Below are 20,275 nucleotides of genomic sequence, written 5' to 3' on the forward strand. Positions count from 1 at the left end.
TGCCCACCTTCAGCACTTCCTTGAGTTGTACGACACCGTTGTTATCAAGGATGTCGCACCAGACATCATCAGGCTCTATTTATTTCCATTCTCCCTCATGGGGAAGGCAAAACTATGGTTCTACAAGGACAAGGAAGCTGTCAGCATGTGGAGCAAGTGTTCCACGATGTTCCTCGTGGAGTTCTTCCCAATGGGCAAAACAAATGCCATGATGGGAGGGATTTCAAATTTCTAGCAGAATGCCATGGAGTCCATTCCTGAGGCATGGAAGTGGCTACAAGAATACATCCAAGCCTTCCCACACCATGGGATTGAAAATTGGCTTGTGCTCCAAAACTTCTATGATGGGCTAATGCCCATGTCAGAGGGGCACAATGATGTCACTGCTAGAGGTGCCTTTCTCTCCCTCACCATCAATGGAGCTATGGCTCTCACTAAGAAAATGGTGTCCGATCAAAGCTAGAGGGAAGAAAGAAAAACAACAAAAAGGCATTCATACTGTGAAGGAGGCAGATATGCTTGTAGTAAAAATGGACTTATGGTTGAAGAGACTGGATGAATGGGCCCATAAGAAGGAAGCCATGAAGGCCACCGTTCAGGCCATGGACTCACATATGACATGTGAGGTCTGTGGAGAAGTCAGGCACTCAGGGAATGGCTGCCCCGATACCATGAAGATGTCACATACATCAACAACGGCTTCTGACAACAAAATAATAAGGGGTGGAACAATCAGTCATGCCCGCAAGGAGGTAATTCCAATCTAAATTTGAATTACAATTCAAATCTCAATTTGAATTACAATTCAAATCAACCCTCCTTGAAAAACCTAGTCTTAGGCTAGGCTAAAATAAATGAAAATCTCACTAAAAAGTTAATATATAATGACAAAATGCTTGAAAACATTAACTCAAAAATAGAAGATCTATCTTCCTCTGTTAAAAATCAATTGAGCTTTAATAAAATGATAGAAACACAGTTAGCTCAAATTGCTACTGCTATCCTTGTCAATAATGAAGGAAAAATCATAGGGCAACCCAAGAATTCCTTTGAAAAAGTTAATGCGGTGAGCACGAGGGGTGGTAAGTCCACTCGTGATCCACCAAACCCTAATAATAAAGCAGGAAAAGCACAAGGGAAACAGGAGGAGGGCCCTTCATCATCTACAAAAACATAAAAAGACCAAGAAAAGAGGGAACGACACTACAAGACTTTGTTGACACAAGCTACTTGCCGCTGTGGCAAAACCTCCTAAATTATAGGACCCACATGCACTTGTCACTGTCCAATGACCTTTGACAACTATGCATATGTTCCTGGTAACTTAAGAAGTCTATCAAGTGTCCTTAGGGAACCCTGAATCATCCACAATTTCTGAGCAGGATCACACTACAGAGTCATTGTAGTATTACAACATTTATTCAAATATATACATCAGAATAAAATAGCGGAAGTCTTACGATAACTTAGTTTATAAACCAGTTGTTTCAAACCTTACAAACTAAGTTCAGTAATTATTACAAACCATAGTAGTAGTGGAGTGGCATAATTAACATAAACATAACACACAAAATAAGCATCCTTCCCAAGGATCACACATTCACTTATCATCATCGACAGGAACAACAGTCATGCAGCAAGGTCCAAAACAGACCTGCTCATGAGGCTCACCTGCAACAAGGGTCAATGAACCCTGAGTACAAAAGTACTCAACAAGACTTAACCGAAATAAAAACTGAGAAGACTCAGGAATACAGGCTCAGGGATTCAAGGTTTGGCTTTAGCAATACTCAAAGTTCTTTTGCGTAAAAGCTCTTTACAAAATTTTAGTATTTCAATATTTAAACTTCATAAGAACAATATATGAATCTGCCATGATACGTAATGAGATCATGAACTTCATTTCAAACTCTTTCTCAAATCCAGCTCCAGTTTTAGTTATTAACTACGATGATGAACATTGAGTTGAGTCTCCATAACTAAGGAGCAATGACGATTCGAACTGATTATAAACCTAGCTAGGGACTCTAGACCACACGACATATGTAGGTCCTTGACTTACATATATCAACCTACCCTTGGATCTTCTAAAATAAGAACAGGTCCGCGCCACCCAAGAAAACAGTACTCCACCAATCCAGCCCATTGCCACGTGGGTACACGCTATTCTCACCATCTCTCCACTCCTAGTGTGCGAGTAGCCATTCTTGTAATAGAATAGTCGAGTTAAGGTTTACTAGAGTATGTGGTTAGTACTACAAAGTCTCACCTCATGCAATTCAACAACGGACAGACCTTTATTGACACAGGCGGAAAGAAGCCGCTCACAAGACCTCCATGTCTTGTGGCTCTCACACACTGAGTCTGATTGGTCTAGATTTATTACTTCCATGCTCATATCTCATGATAACATAAGTAACCAAAGATCCATTTAAAATTCTCAGGTGATAGGTAATCACCTGACTAAGCATGATTAAGCATAACTAGACATTTACGAATAAAATAGGTAATCAAGGTAGATATGAAAAAACAAGGTTGGTGATGCACCAATTAGGTTTCCACTTGACTCCTAATCACTTAATGCAGTATAGAAAAGCAAAAGCGATAAAATTTGTCAAACACAAGGTAGGGTTAAATGCATCCGGGCCTTGCCTTCGTTGATGGAAAAGTTAGATTCCTACGGCGTTCCACAATTATCCGATCCGACCTCAACAGATGGATTAACTTCCTCCGCAACTTGATTAACTACCATGTGTTCACCTTCATTCACTACACGTAGTAACAATGTCATGTTTAATATGATACGGAATACGAAACATGATGCTTGATGATGGATGTAAAATTAACAATTCGAATACAACTTTCCTTCATGGTACAGTAGCAAGTCAACCGAACTAAACCTTTTTCGTAACACATACATCAATTGCCAAGGATCATTACCAACTAATGATTCAAGGTCATCACTCAATCCAAAATTTCAAACAAAACCTAAATCATTAAAGGTTACTATTTGCTTTTATGAATTAATTATTTAATTCAAAATTATGAAATAAATCAACTTATTCCAATTGAGCTCAAAATTTTTGTAAATGTACATCACATGATAACTAAGAGGCAAAACAATTTTCATAATTTTTGGATGATTAATTAAGCCTAGAAAAATCATGGAAACCCATTTATTAATTAATTGAGCAATTTTTATCACATTCAAAAATATTGAAAAACAACATTTCATATTTTTATTAAATAACATAGATCACAGAGAGGTCACACAAAAAATTTCATAATTTTTGGATCTCTAAATAAATCTACACAAAAATAACAAATTACAACACTATTCAAACATTTCAGAAAAGGAGAAAATTCATTTTTCAACTACACAGTCGCTGACAGGGTGACCCCACATGTCATCCCTGACCTCTCGCTTTGACCACGACGGTGACGGCGCTGACCGACAAAAACTTGCCGACGGTTAGACCAATGGCGATGGCCAAAGTACCAAAACACTCCCCACACCACCCCGCATCGCTTGAAGGCACTAGCTTGAGCAATAATAGCGAGTTACGAGCTTGACGTCAGCCATGGCGGACGCAGTGGCTCAGCGATGCCACACTGGCAAAACAAGGCTGGTAGAGTTTAAACAAAAGGCACGGGAAGGTTCAGCAGCTCACCATGAACAAGTTGGAGCAAAGAGCGAGACCGGAGAAGCAATGGTGACGCGAGTCGACGTTCACAGTGGCCACGGCGGAGCAAACTTCGGCGACGGTAGTGCTTAGGCGACTGTGATGGACAAACTGAGCAATCAACCGGTCATAGAGGATCTCAGGAACAAGGTGGAGCTAGAGGTGCACTGAGCAAGAGCAAAGGCTCACCAGAGAGCGCTGGCCACGATGATGCAAGCACGACGGAGAGGTTGCCGACCGCGAGGAAGAAAGGCGGCTAGCGACGATTCCCGGTGAAATCAAGTGACCACAGTTGGATGGCTAGGCGCACAAGGAGTAGGCGAAGCTATTGAGCGCTTTACTACGATGGCACAGACGCTGGTTCGACGGTGAGGGCTCAACGGAGATGATCGGCGACGTCGGGAAAAGCAGGGCAAAGAAAGGAAGAACAGCGACTGTGTCTGAGCTTTATAGAGCGGCCAAAGGATCAAGGAGACGACACACAGTGGCCTTCTTCGCGCTAGCACGAAGCCAAGAGCGGCCACAGGCACGTCTGGAACCGAGCAGAAGGACGCCGGCGGTGGGGTGGTGGTCGTGGCACTGTTCCACTTAATTACAGAATTGCCATTTGTTTTAAAATCCAAATTACTCCCAAATTTATATAACAACTCAAAAATCTCTAAAAATAAAAGTTGCTCAAAATCCAAAGTTCTACAACTTTGCTTTTATAACCACCCCCAAATTCAGTTTACATTTTGAAATGAACTTTTGAATTCAATTAGGGGACTTTTAAAGAATTTGGCCTTTTCAAATTACTTCAAATTTTTCATAGCAACTTTGAAAACTCCAAAAACTAACTTTGTATAACTTGCCAAGCTCTACACTTTTGCTTTAAGACTCAACCCCAAAATGTGCTTAGATTGTGAAATGAGTTTTCAGGGTAGAATTTAAATAATGAAAATCAGGGTTTTCTTGAAAATTCAAATCCAAACCAAATTTTGAACTTGATTCAAACAATACAATTCAACACATACCACATAAAGGTAAACTTGTTTTAGTGTTTGCATATCAAAGATTTCACTAAAGACCAAATGCTTTGCAATGCATATGATGACATGGTAGGTTTTAGTATTTAAACACCCGAGGTGTTACAATCCTTCCCCTAAAAGAAATCTCATCTCGAGATTCAAAGCTATAGGGTAAGTAATGGAAAAGGAAACGTGTCAGTCCAAAAACACCCAAAACATGTCCATAAAACAGCTGAGGTCCCTTTACAAAGCATAATTTGTAACAACCGAGCTCAACTAACATTACTCTATATTGACGCAAGAAATTCTAGAAATTTTTCTAGCAAGTAATCTTCGGATTCCTAAGTAGCTTCTTCTTCGGAATGTTGACTCCATTGTATCTTGTAAAACTTGATTGCCCTTCTTCATGTGACACGATCTTTCTGATCTAGAACTCGGATAGGATATTCGGAATAGGTCAAATCAGGTTCAAGTTCCACTCCTTCAACCTCAACATTCTGCTCAGGCACTCGGAGACACTTCTTCAATTGAGAAACATGGAACACATCATGTATAGCTGAAAGATGTTCGGGTAGCTTCAAGCGATATGCCACTTTTCCGTACCTCTCTAAAATTTGAAATGGCCCAATATATCGAGGTGCCAACTTGCCTTTAACACCAAAATGGGTAACTCCCTTCATTGGTGATACCTTCAGATATACAAAATCTCCCTTGTTAAACACCAATGGTCTACATCGTTTATCTGCATAACTCTTTTGTCAGGACTGAGCTATCTTCAAATTACTTTGTATTTGCCTAACCTTGTCTTCTGTTTCTTTCACAAGATCAACTCCAAAGAACCTTCTTTCTTCGGGCTCAGACCAACTTAGTGATGTTCTGCATCTACGACCATAGAGTGCTTCAAATGGAGCCATTCTAATGCTCTCTTGATAACTATTGTTGTATGAGAACTCAGCCAAAGGCAGACATTCATCCCACTTGTTGGAATAGTTAAGGACACAACACCTTAACATATCTTCAAGTACTTGATTGACCCTTTTAGTCTGACCATCGGTTTGTGGATGATAAGCTGTACTATATAGTAGTTTGGTACCTAACGAAGTATGCAAGTGTTTCCAAAAGCTGGAGACAAACTGTGTACCCTGATCTGACACTATGGTCTTTGGTACTCCATGTAGACTCATGATTCTTGCTAGATACATCTTGGCATACTTGATAGTAGGATATATACTCTTGACTAGAAGAAAATGTGCTAACTTAGTTAGTTGATCTACAATGACCCATATTGAATCAAAACCTTTTGATGTCTTGGGTAGACCAACAATACAGTCCATACTAATATCCTCCCACTTCCAAGCTAGAATAGGTAATGGTTGTAACTCTCTAGTAGACCTCAAATGTATAGCTTTCACCTTTTGACAAGTATCACACTTGGCTATATATCGAGCAATTTCTATCTTCATTTTGGTCCACCAAAACCTTTGTTTCAAGTCATGGTACATCTTATTACTTCTCGGATGAATAGATAGCCTAGTAGCATGTGCTTCTTTAAGAATTGACTGTCGCAACTCTAGAACCTTTGGTACCACTAAGCGATCCTTGAACCATAACACACCTTCATCATCTACTTTGAAGCATTCTGCTTTCCCATTCTTGATTCTTTCTTTGATATGGGCTATACCCTTGTTTTCTTTCTGAGCAGCAATAATCTGATCTCAAATAGTGGCTTCAATAGTTATATTGGCCAAACTACCTTGTTGAATTACCTCTATAATCAACTTTTCCATCTCTTGGCATAAAGTCAAACCCATTGTTCTTACTATCAAACAATTACAATGGCTCTTTCGACTAAGGGCATCTGCAACTACATTTGCTTTACCAGGATGGTAATGTACTTCCAAGTCATAATCTTTAATCAATTCTAACCATCTTCTTTGTCTCATGTTCAAATCCGATTGAGTAAAGATATACTTTAAACTCTTGTGATCTATGTAAATATGGCACGTATTACCAAGCAGGTAATGCCACCAAATCTTCAGAGCATGGACAACTGCTGCTAACTCTAGATCATGAGTGGGATAGTGCTCTTCATGTTGCTTGAGTTGTCTAGAAGCATAGGCAATAACTCGGCCTTCTTGCATCAATACACACCCAATGCCAATACCCAAAGCATCATAATAAATGTCAAATGACTTCTCAATATCAGGTTGGGCTAATACTGGTGCAGTGGTTAACAGTCTCTTCAAAGTCTTGAAAGCTTCTTCACATTCAGATGACCAGACAAACTTGGCTTGGTTCTTCAACAACCCAGTGATGGACTTGGATACTCTAGAGAAATCTGGAATAAAACGATGGTAATACCCCGCCATTCCTAGAAAACTCTGAACCTGATGAACAGTGGTTGGCGATTTCCAATCAAGCACATCCTTAACTTTGTTTGGATCAACAGCAACTCCTTCAGCTAATAGACATGCCCAAGAAACTATACTTCCTTAAGCCAGAAGTCACACTTATTGAATTTGGCATATAATTGATGTTCTCATAAGCGGGTTAGGACAACTCTGAGATGTTCCGCGTGTTCCTTCTTGTTCTTGGAATAAACCAGGATGTCATCAATAAACACCACCACAAACTTGTCTAGCTCAGGCATGAATACTGAATTCATTAGATACATGAAATGAGCTAGGGCATTTGTCAAACCAAAAGATATTACCAAGTATTCATATAATCCATATCTCATGGTAAATGCTGTTTTGGGAATATCTTTAGGTTTAATCTTGATTTGGTGATAGCCTGACCTTAAATCAATCTTGGAGAAAACTTTGGCTCCGGCCAGTTGATCAAAAAGCAAGTCTATCCGAGGTAAGGGATACATATTCTTAATGGTCACTTCATTCAATGGACAATAGTCAACACATAACCTCAAGGTCTCATCTTTCTTTTTCACCAAAATTGCAGGACATCCCCAAGGTGATGAACTAGGTTGAATAAATCCTTTCTCAATCAACTCTTGCAACTGAGTCTTCAACTCAGCTAATTCCTTAGGAGGCATCCTATAAGCTCTCCAAGAGATCAGAGCTGTTCCAGGCTTTAACTCTGTGTTAAAATGAACATCCCTATCTGGTGGTAGACCAGGTAAATCCTCAGGAAAAACATCGGGAAATTCACAAACTATCGGGATATCCCTAATCTCCTTGACAAAAGTTGCACAAACTCTTTCCACTAATCTCCTTAAGGTTGGAAGTTGGATAATAAGCTGAGAATTACTATCAGGCAAACTCACCCTTAATGTCCTATGCAAAGCATCTATAATAGCCTTATGATGATACATCCAATTCATTCCCAAGATCACATCTATATATTGATCCTTGAGAATAATCATGGTAGTGGGAAAAATATGCCCACCCAGGTTTATGGGTACCTGGTATACCATTTCCTTAGTACATAGATGTCCCCCGGGCGACTGTATAAAGAAACTTTCCTTTGTTTCCCCAATTGGAATTGCATGCTTTACGACAAAGGTTCTATTGATGAATGAATGAGATGAACCAGAATAAAAAAGCATAACAGCAGGGTGATTAGCGATAGGAAACATACCCATCATCACTGGCTCCCCTTCTAGAATTCCTCTAGCTTGAATATAGAACACCCGTCCTGTCTTCCTTTCATCTTTGCCCTTTTGAGCATTTTGATTGTGGTTCTTGTTCTATGCTTGACCCTATTGTTGATTAGCAAGGGCCTTCTGATAATTTTGATTAGCCTACTTGGGATATGGATATTCCCTAGAGAAATGACCGGTCCTTCCACAATTGTAACATGGATAATTGTGACCCTGAGACGTTGGAGCATGGCCACCAGGAGCATTTGTCTGTTGGGAATTTGGGTAGGTTATAGCAGGATGGACATTTGACTGTTGCCTGGCTTGGAACTATGGTGGACGATAAGGAGGACGATAATGGTTGACTGGATGATAGATTATCTTTTGCCTCTTTTGATTTCCACCAAAAGATCCAAACGACACACTCTTCTTTTTCTTGATCTCCTTATGCTGCCGATACTTTTCCTCAGAAGCAATTGCAATATTCACTGCCTCATGATAAGTAACATTGGCACATGCAGTCATCATTGTCTGTAATTTGGTATTCAGTCCTCTCATGAACCATTTCTTTTTCTTGGCATCTGTATTGACATGTTCAGATGCATACTGTGATACGTGATTGAATCTACCCACATATTGCATAACCGTTTGATCCCCTTGCTTCAAAGCAAGGAACTCATCCAGCTTCATGGCCATCACCCCTTCTGGAATATAATGAGCTCTGAAGGCAGTACGAAACTTAGCCCAAGTTATTGGAATGGCAGCTGGTTGCATAGCCACTAGATTTGCCCACCAGGCACCCGCTGCACCTCTAAGTTGCTGGGCAGCAAACACAGGCTTCTGCATCTCCGTGCATGGAATAAGATCAAATTTCTGCTCCATGGTCCGAAGCCAATCATCAGCCTCTAGTGGTTCATCTGCCTTAGTGAACACTAGGGGTCTTGTATCTGTAAAATCAACATACGTAGCCTCCTGCCTATTATGATTGCAGCCACGATTTCCCTACACCATATTCTGATTACTCTGAGCTATCTCTCAAAGCAATCGAGCATTTTCTACGGTCACATGGACCAGTGCTGCTATAGCATCAGCTAAAGTTGGCAGAACTGGTGGTGGATCAAGAACACCAACCTCTTCATGTGAAGAACCAGGAATATCCGAAGCACGAGTACAAGGCATCTGTTCATAAAAAACCAAACTTTACTCACAAGCTTTTATTGAGATATAAAAGAGCTCACTTCAAACACATTACATTAGGTTTACTTATTTAAGCACAAGCCCGCACCTAAACAAGACTACTTAACTTAACTAGATCTCTTATTTTACAACTCTACTCTTCTTCTCGACCACATCAAACCTTGTGATTGGTATCCATTCCAGAAACATTTTTGCCTTCATTATCACTTTCATCAACCATCACTAATTCTTCTAGATCTTCTTCTTCTTCTTCTTCTTCAAGTTCATCATCATCAGCAATGATGACACTAGGGTCCATTACATCAGCTTGAGGTTCATGATTTGGATCCAGGAGGTTGCTCAGCCTATGGACTTCTTCATGCAAAGTAGTATTATGTTCTTCTAAATCTTCTACATAAAATTCTAGTTCATGCGATACGTACTAACATACACTCGCAGTTCTTATGAGCGGTGGTGCTACACTTCAATTGATCCTTTAACTTGCCCAGCCAAATGGTATCCAAGGCTCTATCCCTAGTAGCCTGTGCTAACTCTGCTGAAAGCCTCTATATCTCTACATAGGGATCAGGCCTAGAGCTGCTACTGTGAGCACCATCATTTCTAGGGGCAAGCTGGTGACGAGGAACTCCTTTAGGTCCAACAGACTTACAGGGCATTACCTTGGTGCGAGCCATACTGTAGGAAGCAAGATTAATCCAATTAAGACCATCAGATCAAAATCTAAAGAGCAGCTAGGATGGATTACATAACTCAACCCAAACTCACTACCCAACCCAGACTCAGGGTGAATGAAGTAACAAGTGAATTAATCATGATGCATGAATCATTCTTACGAACAAAAACATCAAAGTTTATAAGGTACATAACCACAATTATTTTTATATAGGGCATAATAAGATTACTACTCCACCACACAAAGCCTTTTTAATCAATTAAGGAATGGTGAGAATGAAATAGGATAAGCCAGAAGCAATTTGGACCAAATTAACAAGTTATATTTATTTGTCCCAAATCATTTTGAAGTTTTTGTAAAACAATACAACAAAGACTTTGTAACGATCTCTCTGATACCATTCTGTGGCAGAACCTTTTAAATTATAGGACCCACATGCACTTGTCACTGTCCAATGACCTTTGACAACTATGCATATGTTCCTGGTAACTTAAGAAGTCTGTCGGGTGTCCTCAGGGAACCCAGAATCATCCATGATTTCTGAGCAGGATCACATTACAGAGTCATTGCAGTATTACAACATTTATTCAAATATATACATTAGAGTAAAATAGTGGAAGTCTTACGATAACTTAGTTTACAAACTAGTTGTTTCAAACCTTACAAACTAAGTTCAGTAATTATTACAAACCATAGTAGTAGTGGAGTGGCACAATTAACATAAACATAACACACAAAATAAGCATCCTGCCCAAGGATCACACATTCACTTATCATCATCGACAGGAACAATAGTCATGCAGCAAGGTCCAAAATAGACCTACTCATCAGGCTCACCTGCAACAAGGGTCAACGAACCCTGACTACAAAAGTACTCAACAAGACTTAACCAAAATAAAAACTAAGAAGACTCCAGAATGCAGGCTCAGGGATTCAAGGTTTGGCTTTAGCAATACTCAAAGTTCTTTTGTGTAAAAGCTCTTTACAAAATTTTAGTATTTCAATATTTAAACTTCATAAGAACAATATATGAATCTACCATGATCTGTAATGAGATCATGAACTTCATATCAAACTCTTTCTCAAATCTAGCTCTAGTTTCAGTTATTAACTACGATGATGAACATTGAGTTGAGTCTCCACAACCAAGGAGCAACGATGATTCGAACCGATTATAAACCCAGCTAGGGATTCCAGACCACATGACATATGCAAGTCCCCGACTTACATATATCAACCTACCCTCGGATCTTCTAAAACAAGAACGGGTCCACGCCACTCGAGAATACTGTACTCCACTAATCCAGCCCATTGCCACATGGGTACACGCTATTCCCACCATCTCTCCACTCCTAGTGCGCGAGTAGCCATTCTTGTAATAGAATAGCCAAGTTAAGGCTTACCGGAGTATGTGGTTAGTACTACAAAGTCTCACCTCATACAATTCAACAATGGACGGACCTTAATCGACACAGGTGGAAAGAAGCCGCTCATAAGACCTCCAAGTCTTGTGGCTCTCACACACCGAGTCCACACGGTCTAGATTTATTACTTCCATGCTCATATCTCATGATAACATAAGTAACCAAAGATCCATTTAAAATTCTTAGGTGACAGGTAATCACCTGACTAAGCATGACTAAGCATAACTAGGCATTTATGAATAAAATAGGTAATCAAGGTAGATATGGAAAAACAAGGTTGGTGATGCACCAATTAGGTTTCCACTTGAATCCTAACCACTTAATGCAGTATAGAAAAGCAAAAGCGATAAAATTTGTAAAACACAAGGTAGGGTTAAATGCATTTGGGGCTTGCCTTCGTTGACAGAAAAGTTAGATTCCTGCAGCATTCCATAATTATCCGATCTGACCTCAACAAACGGATTAACTTCCTCCACAACTTGATTAACTACCACGTGTTCACCTTCGTTCACTACACGTAGTAACAATGCCATGTTTAACATGATGTGAAATACGAAACATGATGCTTGATGATGGATGTAAAATTAACAATTCGAATACAACTTTCCTTCGCGGTACAGTTGCAAGTCAACCGAACTAAACCTTTTTCGTAACACATACATCAATTGCCAAGGATCATTACCAACTAATGATTCAAGGTCATCACTCAATCCAAAATTTCAAACAAAACCTAAATCATTAAATGTTACTATTTGTTTTTATGAATTAATTATTTAATTCAAAATTATGAAATAAATCAACTTATTCCAATTGAGCTCAGAATTTTTGTAAATGTTCATCACATGATAACTAAGTGGAAAAACAATTTTCATAATTTTTGGATAATTAATTAAGCCTAGAAAAATCATGGAAACCCATTTATTAATTAATTGAGCAATTTTTATCACATTCAAAAATTACTAAAAAACAAAATTTCATATTTTTCTTAAATAATATACATCATAGGGAGGTCACACAAAAAATTGCATAATTTTTGGAGCTATAAATAAATCTACACAAAAACAACAAGTTACAACACTATTCAAACATTTCAGAAAAGGAGAAAATTCATTTTTCAACTACATAGTCGCTGACAGGATGACCCCACATGTCATCCCCGACCTCCTGCTTTGACCACAACGGCGACGGCGCTGACCCACAAAAACTCGCCGACGGTGACACCAATGGCGACGGCCAAAGTACCAAAACACTCCCCACACCACCCCACATCACTTGAAGGCACTAGCTTGAGCAATTATAGCGAGTTACGAGCTTGACGTCGGCCATGGCGGACGCGGTGGCTCGGCAATGCCACACCAGTGAAACAAGGCTGGTAGAGTGTAAACAAAAGGCATGGGAAGGTTCAGCAGCTCACCACGAACACGTTGGAGCAAAGAGCGAGACCGGAGAAGCAACGGTGACGTGGGTCGACGTTCATAGCGGCCACGACGGAGCAAACTTCGGCGACGGCGGTGCTCAGGCGACTATGATGGACAAAATGAGCAATCAACCGGTCATAGAGCATCTTAGGAACAAGGTGGAGCTAGAGGTGCACTGAGCAAGAGCAAAGGCTCACCGAAGAGCACTGGCCACGACAGCGCAAGCACGGCGGAGAGGTTGCTATCCGCGAGGAAGAAAGGCGGCTAGCGATGATTCCCGGCGAAATCAAGTGACCACAGTTGGATGGCTAGGCACGCAAGGAGTAGGCGAAGCTATTGAGCACTTTGCTGTGATAGCACAGACACTGGTTCGACGACGAGGGCTCGATGGTGATGATCAGCGACGTCGGGAAAAGCAGAGCAAAGAAAGGAAGAACGACGACGGCGTCTGAGCTTTATAGAGCGGCCAAGGGATCAAGGAGACGACATGCAGTGGCTTTCTCCATGCCAGCGCGAAGCCAAGAGCGGCCACAGGCGCGTCTGGAACCGAGCAGATGGACGCCGGCGGTGGGGCGGTGGTCGTGGCACTGTTCCACTTAATTACAGAATTGCCATTCATTTTAAAATCCAAATTACTCCCAAATTTGTATAACAACTCAAAAATCTCCAAAAATAAAAGTTGCTCAAAATCCAAAGTTCTACAACTTTGCTTTTATAACCACCCCCAAATTCAGTTTACATTTTAAAATGAACTTTTGAATTCAATTAGGGGACTTTTAAAGAATTTTGCCTTTTCAAATTACTTCAAATTTTTCATAACTTTGAAAACTCCAAAAACAAACTTTGTATAACTTGCCAAGCTCTACACTTTTGCTTTAAGACTCAACCCCAAAATGTGCTTAGATTGTGAAATGAGTTTTCAGGGTAGAATTTAAATACTAAAAATCAGGGTTTTCTTGAAAATTCAAATCCAAACCAAATTTTGAACTTGATTCAAACAATACAATTCAACACATACCACATAAAGGTAAACTTGTTTTAGTATATGCATATGAAAGTTTTCACTAAAGACCAAATGCTTTGCAATGCATATGATGACATGGTAGGTTTTAGTATTTAAACACCCAAGGTATTACAGCCGCTCCCCACAAGAAATAGAAAGCAAGCCGCGGATGAGCAATTCACTCATTTTGTTGAGATGATAGAGAAAATACATGTGAGCATCCCATTAATGGACATCTTGCATGTACCTTCTTACGCAAAATAATGTACCTTCTTATGCAAAATATATCAAAGACATCATCAACAACAAACAGCCCTTACCATCCATGGAGGTCGTAAAGCTGATGGAAGAGTGTAGCGCAACTATACTCAACCATCTACTAGAAAAGAAGGACCCTTGGTGCCCCACAATCACAAGCTCAATCGGGGCCTAGAAATTTGATCATGCCTTGTGTGACCTAGGGGCTAGCGTCAGAGTGATGCCCAAGATAGTATTTAACAAGCCAAACTTCATGCACTTAGCACCAATGTCAATGATGCTCCAGCTGGCCGACTCAATGGTCCGCTATCCGGTAGGGATTGCCGAAGATATCTTGGTGAAAATTTGGGGTTACTTCGTCCCTGTCGATTTCATGGTGCTATATATGGAAACAACAAAATAGTCACCCCTCATCCTTGGGTGACCCTGATGAGGACATCACATGCCTAGATACAACCATATTGGCAACTTTTGATTCACAAGTGAAACAATCCTTTACCATGATTGTATTTGATACATTTGATGAATTGATGCTGCACCATGATGTGTGTTCATTGTCATTTTTAGAAATACATACATGGATCAAAAAGAGTGTTAAAGACACATGGAAGGCATGGAGGACCAAAGAAGTTGATTGGGGACCAAGTACAAGTATTCCCAATGTCCTCCACCAGGACACCACGTCACTTTTGGTCCAAGGAAACAAAGAGATCAAATCCAACACGTTTTGGGGCTGGATTCGGACTGCAACACTGCACCAACTTGCGACGGCCACCACGACCTCATCCGGACTCCGGTTTGGGCTTTCAAGTACTCCATGGAATCCTTATGAAGTCTATTTTCATATGGATTTGGACTCATGTCTATATCTTGCCTGAGGCGTCCGCAATGATCAAATTACTACCGAGAGATTTTTCTATTGTTTGGCACTTTTCAATTTGTTTCTGACTCGCAATGGCACAAATTGACTTGTGGAACACCTTGATTGCTCAACCATTGTTGATATGAGAGGGCAAAAGTAAGGCACAAATGGGTGTAAGGAGTCTCCTTTAGGGCACTTAAAGGATTATCTAACGGCAAAACATTGACCATGTTGCTAATCTTGGCATCAATCACAAACACAACCTTCTAACATGAGGGATGATAGCAGTCGACAGAGAAATCACAGATTCTCTACACCTTGGTTTTCAGTTCATATCTCACAAACTACTGGTCCATTCCACATTAATTTTGGTAGGCATGTATACCCATGAGTCCTCTAACAACTGACCAAAATACAGCTCAAATAGACACTATTTGACTATCTAAACGAATCATCTACCAATACTACTCTGTTCTGAAATTTTTAGTGTCCCCAAACTGGCAAAACATCTCTCAACTCCGATGCTTTACTCAACCAATGCTCAAACCAACTTCAAACATCGAAGTACCCCAAGCGAAGAATGAGCTCGCCATGTTTTATGACGATCCAACCATGTTTGGGCCTCTAATCACCGGCTTAAGGATAACCAGTTTGGTGCCATGAAATCTGGATAGATTTCCCGTTCTTCTTTTTCTTTGCATCACACATTGTGGAGTGTGTTCTACACTCTCTAACTCTTCATACATAAGCAATAGTAGTTTTCTCACTGAGGATGGAGGCTAGGGTTTTTCCTTACCTACCTCTTAGGAAACAACCTCAACCATTGATTTAGACACCAACTCGACGATAAACAAGCACTAGACTTGTGGGCTATATTTGTAGGGCACAATGCATACTCCACATGGAGGGACAGTCCTACAAACATGATGAATCGTTTCTGACTACTCCCTCGGGCTTCATCCAATAGAGTCCTAAACAAATCCTTTTGTAGCACCTAGATGCTTAGTGATGCTGACCGAAACTAGGGACATGCTTTCTCTAGCTCTTTGCTTAGTTGACACAGCATTCTGCACTATCTATGTGATGGTTCAAGATGGAATGGACTTGATCACAGCGGCTCTAGAAGATAGAGTGCCACTGAGGCCATTGACTAGTTGATCAACTCCTTGTTAGTCATTGTTCTGTGAGACATAGCATTCATAGCTACAGAAGAGTCATTACCTAGCTAGAGATTAACCTTCCTATTGTTAAGTAATTAGTTGTCTCTCAACACTTAAAAGGCCCAAAATTTCCTTTTTGATGGCAACAATTGTAGTGGATGTTCAAACGAATAGTCGCCATGGAAGTCAGCCAAGAAGGGGTGACACCGAAGAAGGTTAATTTTTGTCTGCATGATCCTTATGCACCTAAAGATTGAGAACTTGGATAGGAAGCTCATGTGTACCAAGGGACCTATTATAGGACATAATATCCTGGTCTATTTATAATCCGACTGATAACTTGTCCAACTTTAAGTGATGTGTACTATTCTGATCCAATGGGGATGACATGAGTTGCTCACCAGATGACTGATGTCATTGTAGGGACAGTTAAGTAGAGTCACTTGTCTACCACCTATTGTAGTCTACTATTGTTTATGTCAGTGATCTATTCTTCCAGGTTATCCTTTTTGCAACATCATAAGGAAACTCTACTACTTTTGGTCTAATATAGGGATATTCCGATTAGACATGGAGAGATAACCAAGGAAGAGCTCATGTGAAAATAACACATTGGTGTAGTTCCTTGATGGATCATAATTAGAAACCTCAATACCAGCATGCACCCAGTAGTAGAACCATGTGCCGGTCGCCCAAAAGGAGGCCCTAGGTTCCATCGTGGCACCGTTAGTCATTAACCAAGACACCATTGTAACACCCCAGGTGTTTGCCTTCCACATTTGCACTAGCATTTCATGGACATGAGCCTCATTCATTCATTCACAAGCTTATCTCACATGAAACATGTCTTTGAAACATTGCAAGTATCGTTATGTTTCATGTGTGTTGTTTCCTTTATGAAATGAAAAGTGTGCAACACTTAAGTGCAACATGTGCCACTCACTTTAGTGAAACAAAGTTAGTTAATACTATGCAACAAGATCATGAAACGTGTGAAACATGACTATGAAACAAGTGTAACAATTCCTGTGTTTTTCATTTGTTTCAGTACATACCATGCTTGATTCTTGTGTGACCAATGTGGGGTGTGGTTAATTATTCTCCTAAGAACCTTAGTTATACTTAGGATGTCATTTGGAACATTGTTCATGTTGATCATTTTGCCTAATTAGGTTTCCAAGTCATGGTTGACCAATTTGGACCCCTAGAGCTCTTGTGTTTGACTATTTAAAAAGTGTAGCTTAGGATGTTTGCATGGCTGAGCAACCTAAAGCAAAGTTGTAGAGAATCATATAAGGAACAAAAGTTATTTTATGACCATCTCATGAAAATGTGCTGAATATGCTCAAAACGGACCCACAAGTCAGATTTGAAGGTGGAGTCAACACTTGAAAAATTTGCTAAGTCTTAACTGCCATTTCAGTTTGATTGAGCCCACTTTGGATTGATACAACTCTTGATCCATGGAGATCTGGCTATTGATTTCTAGATCAAAGTTGTAGCCCTACTATAGCTCTACAACTTTCATGTTCATTGTTTCCTCTAACTCATCACGGTTTAGGAGCTAATCGGTGTTAAACTTGCCCTGTCAGTCGACACCTTTGAGCTCTGAAACGAAAATTTCAGACATCTACAGTGTTCACCGATTCAGAAATCAGCTGACGCATGGTGACACCCATCGCCGGCCGTCTGACCACGCGGCCACACGCCACAGACGCCCTGGCAAGGCCAGCCACGATGGGCACACTCACACGTGCCTGCCCGACCTGTTCGCAGCCCAATTTTTCATTTCGTCGCCTCCACCACAAGCAGTGACTGAGCTCAGCGCCCGCCATTGCTGCCGAGTGAGCTTCGCCGTCGCTGAGCTCATGAACCACCATAAAAACATGAACTCTGTCTTCACCATAGCTTCGTCGTGTCCTCCTCTACCTTCTCCACCTCCTAGCTGCGCCATTCGTGCTTTGGTAAGGTCACAGTGACCATTCCCGCCGTCACCGCCATGGGCGTGACCTCGCCGGAGATGGGGCCGCCGTGGCCGGGGTAGCTAGGAATCGTCCTGTACCCGTTTCTTTGCCGTGTTAGCACCATGGTGACTGCAGGTAGCTCACACCGTGCTCGGTTGAGCCGACCATGGGTTGCCGTCGCCGGCAGCTCGCACCGAAGCTCTGCCGTGCCGCCATCACCGGCGACGTGCCACCTCCGCTAGGTCGTAGGTCGCGCCACTAGCACTAATCAATTCCCCGCATCACGTAGATCGCGTAGGTGTCCTCGGTGTCGCTGGAGGAGACGCCGTCGGTGAGTTCCACCGTCACCGCGCCGTCGAAGCCACCACCTCTGTTTTCGTCTCGCTGACCGGTGGGGTCGGCTGACACCCGGGTCCCACACGGCTGTGGCTGTGCATTCATAGGGCTAGTTCAAAAATGCAGTTTTGAATGCTGATTTGAGATTTTTGTATCTTCAAATGTGTAAATCCAAATACTGTGATTCCAATTTTGTTAGACTCATAGTGAAGTGTAGTATTTAGGAAAAATATAATATGAGCACTTGTAGTAGAGTTTATGGAAGAATTAAATTGAAACTTTAAATGTGTTTTTGAATGCATGCAAACTGGTTTAAATCATATCTTTAGCTTCTTTGATCCAAAAATTATGAAATTTTGTGGGTAAGCTAGTCTTGTATAGTAGAAGCTCTGGTTAAAATTTGGGAGTCATTGCATGTGTAGTTTTTGAGTTATAGATTTTCCTTTTATCATTGGAAGATACTTGTGTGAATTTTTGTAAATTTTCTAGGAATCCTATGGCCATGAAACTTGGTAGGTAGTATCTTAGTACCTTATGGATGATAGGAAAAATATGAAATCTGTTGCTTGACACTTTTCACTAAGGTTTCCTAATTATGCCATTTTAAGCCATTCTGCCTTACCATTTTTGTGTAGGTTGTTATACTTACTCAAATGATGTGAAATGTTTATGGTAGTCTACTTAGGGCATGTAGTGTCTACTGTAATGTTTGTAGATTTAATGATGTAGTTTTCATATATGTTTACTATTTCCTCTAATTAATTAAATAAATTAAGAAAGGTATTAAAAGAAATGTTTTGGTGATGGACACCCTACTTTCTGGTGTTCTTGTGATATGTGTGATATGTGAGTAAAGTTAGTTTTGTCCAAGTAAGTGTTTATATCATAAGTTAATAATTATTTGTTTTCATTATGTCCCTCTGGACAGATCTGGGGACTTTGGAAAGTTCCCCATGATATTTTGGTTTTCTGTGATTGTGATGAATACAAGAGTTGTAGATAATTTATGTGTCTAGCTCCTGTCAAAATTTGAGGGAATTTGGCCCAGTAGTTTAGAAACTACAGCTGTTTAAAGTTAGGTTCCAGTTTTGCTTACTCTCTGCCTTGTAAGGACAGAGTTCTGTTGATTCATGAATTCGACTTGGTAAAGTGTTGAATCATGCTTTGAGGTCTGAAAATGAATTGTAGACAATTTCATCAGCTTTCCATATTTTCTTGTTGCAAGTCATTTGGATTTGTAAATCTCCAGTTATGGCTAGTTTGCTGTACCACTACATAGTCTTCATTTTGCTGAAATACAAATGCTTGAGTATATGCTTGAGGCAATATTCTCGTTGATTGTTTAGGGGTTATCCTAACTTGAGAATATGCTTAGGTGCAGGTGCTAGGTCATTAACTGAAGATGAGCAATTATACATTAGGTTGTATAAACTTGGTAAGTAAAGTGATTTGAATAGGGCTTAAGTGGGAATATGCAAACTACAGCGAACATGTGCATTCCCCGAGCATCCCTGACATTCATTCAGGTGCATCCATGATATTTATCTTGTGCATTCATGCAATAGGTGTGCCGGAGGGAGTGACGTTGCTGGAGTTCGAGGGAGCCAACCAGGAGGAGGAACCCGAGGTGCAGGAAGCCGACGAAGCAGCCGCCGCGGAGGAGTTGCCCGAGTGCCCTGACCACCAGCCTTC

General features: G+C 40.7%; 1 non-coding gene across 1 annotated transcript; it reads right to left on the bottom strand.

Moving 5' to 3' along the window:
* Positions 1-205: 205 nt before the first annotated feature.
* Positions 206-312, bottom strand: LOC136495000 (small nucleolar RNA R71). The gene has a single exon (XR_010768793.1). It is a non-coding gene; the product is annotated as a small nucleolar RNA R71 (small nucleolar RNA).
* Positions 313-20,275: the final 19,963 nt, after the last annotated feature.

Source organism: Miscanthus floridulus, chromosome 11, assembly GCF_019320115.1.
Source record: "Miscanthus floridulus cultivar M001 chromosome 11, ASM1932011v1, whole genome shotgun sequence".
Classification (NCBI taxonomy): Eukaryota; Viridiplantae; Streptophyta; class Magnoliopsida; order Poales; family Poaceae; genus Miscanthus; species Miscanthus floridulus.